Genomic DNA, 2,518 nt, shown 5'->3' on the forward strand with positions numbered 1-2,518 from the left:
AAGTATACGAAGTTTGAAAGTCTTTCGGTACCAAAAACATTACATAAAACATTAATGAAAACTTGTGAGTGGAGTTGGTAGACGGAAACTGAAAGAAGCCCGTCGTATATAATATGTATATATATATATATATGTATGTGTGTTTGTGTGTCTGTATTTGTCCCCCCACCATCGCTTGACAACCGATGCTGGTGTATTTACGTCCCCCGTAACCTAGCGGTTCAGCAAAAAGAGACCGATAGAATAAGTACTAGGCTTACAAAGAATAAGTCCTGGGGTCGATTTCCTCGACTAAAGGCGGTGCTCCAGCATGGCCGCAGTCAAGATCCCAACTTTGTCTTTCATCCTTTCGGGGTCGATAAAATAAGTACCATTTGAGCAATGAGACCGATGTAATCGATTACACTGGTCTCTTCAAAATTGCTGGCCTTGTGCCAAAATTATTATTGAGGACGGTGGATAACAGAATCAGTAGAACGCCAAACAAAATGTTTTGTAAGTTTAGTTATCAATCTTCATATTATATTGAGGTCAACTTTACATTCCGGAGTTCAGAGCATAGAGTCTCAGTCAAGTAATGAGAAGGCCATCTCGAGTCATTGGCATTACTCACTAACAGATATATTCCAGCCTCTGGCCCACAGGCTTTTTCCTTTCTCTTTTTCGTTCCTATAATGGCCTCTGTTTCTATCAGTTGGCTGGGCTCCTACTGCTTCTACCAGGCACCCCGACCCACTCATCTCAGTGTCTCGTCACTCTTGTTGCATTCAGACGGGCCTCCTCCCCCTTCAAACCATTATGTTCACTCCGCGCTATACTGAACATTGTCCTCTGAAATCTCTGCTCATGGTTTTCCTGCAGTTGCTAGCTAATTAGTCTCAATAGAATATTAACGGCATCAAGCTCACCAGTCCCGGAAAGCCTGCAAAGATGTCATAGCACTACCCATTCCTTAGCAAATAATAATTTTAAAAAAAGGAAGTCAGTAATAATGACTGTGCCCTTTCTCAAAGTGTATGGTTCTGTGTCTACATAAGGTATTTGTATTATTACAAATGCATTGTTAGAAACAACAGAGCACCACCGCACTACAGAAATGCCTCGTAAAAAAAATATTTTTTAAATTCTATCTTTTACAGTTGCAAATAAATATCGCAAAGGTGATCAGTTTTGTCTATCCTCTGTGTTAACAGTGATGATACCAGCAGTATCATCATTATAACTTCATGTGTCATACGCTTCCGAAGCCTCTGCGTCCACTTTATTCAATCGTGATAGAGTGAGATGGGTTATTTAGGAGAGGTCTCCACAGCGCATTACGAGAGAGAAAGAGAGAGGGAGAGAGAGAGAAAGAGAGAGGGAGAGAGAGAGAAAGAGAGAGGGAGAGAGAGAGAAAGAGAGAGGGAGAGAGAGAGAGAGAGGTGGAGGCGATTTTAAGACTTGACTTGTACTTCAGTTTGTAGACACTGGAAAGTGAAAGGTAAAAATTGACCACAACAGGAGTTGACCGCAGAACGCAAGGAGCCGGAATAATCCCATTAGGTATTTGTTTAACGCCCTAACGATACTGCCAAACAATGCTGAAGTTACATAACCTGTTTCTACTCTCCCCTGTTCGACAAACGTAGCTTTGTTTCTTCTCAAAAGACCAATATTCTTGATAGGAAACGAAAGCCACTTGAGCACCAATTACGACCGATGAACTACCTGTCTGACAGACTAGAGCCTCGTTTAGCTCAAGTAGAGTTTGATTATCTCCCTTTAAATCAGTAACTTCACGTTGCGATGGTCAATGTTTCGGTCAGTTATGAAAAAATCATGATTAGTTTTATATTTCAAGACGGATCTACGATTCATTCCACAAGTCGGGAGTTCAAGTATATGTTTCGTTTTTTATTTTCGCTGTTACCGAGAATATGACCGTAAGTGTTGTTAGATATATTTCGATACTTCTTTTGTAAATATTTCTTTATGTCGATGCTGTTATCATTTCATGGTCTCAATATCTTTGTTTAATCTATTTTTGTTGTTTTATATCAGATTCCTTCGCTTTTTATTAAATTGTAGAGGAAGACGTTGAGTTCAAGAATATTTTATATAAAGAAGAATTCCGACGTTGACAATTAGTTTCATTGGCGTCGATTTCAGTATAGCCACAATATGTACACAATAACTATACACCGTTTTTGTAGAGACGGTCGATGACATCGCCAACTTTACCATTCTGGCCGTAAAGAAACTTGTTTTAATCTGCGAGACACAATTGCTACAATTTAGGGGGCAGTATAGGGTATTGATAAAGTTTATTTACCAGGATTTTGGCACAAGATCCAGTCTTCGACACTGCTGACACGCACACATATATACATACATTTCATATACAAGTACTATATAAAGATCCGTCAACTTCCTCTCCCCCTCTCACATACATACATACATATGAAATATATGAATAAAGGCTACATAGATATTAGGCTTCCTCTCTCTCTCTTTCTCTTATATATATATATATATATAT

At 39.1% G+C, this 2,518-nt stretch overlaps 1 protein-coding gene across 1 annotated transcript in view; it reads left to right on the plus strand.

Annotated features, from left to right (window-relative positions):
* Positions 1-1,477: 1,477 nt before the first annotated feature.
* LOC106883671 (dual specificity protein kinase splB) overlaps positions 1,478-2,518 on the plus strand; it is an 11,999-nt gene continuing 10,958 nt past the window's right edge. The window contains exon 1 of the mRNA XM_014934770.2: positions 1,478-1,922. The gene's annotated coding sequence lies outside the window, so the exon portion shown is untranslated. The remainder of the gene's footprint in view (positions 1,923-2,518) is intronic.

The sequence above is a fragment of the Octopus bimaculoides genome, chromosome 5 (genome assembly GCF_001194135.2).
Source record: "Octopus bimaculoides isolate UCB-OBI-ISO-001 chromosome 5, ASM119413v2, whole genome shotgun sequence".
Lineage (NCBI taxonomy): Eukaryota > Metazoa > Mollusca > Cephalopoda > Octopoda > Octopodidae > Octopus > Octopus bimaculoides.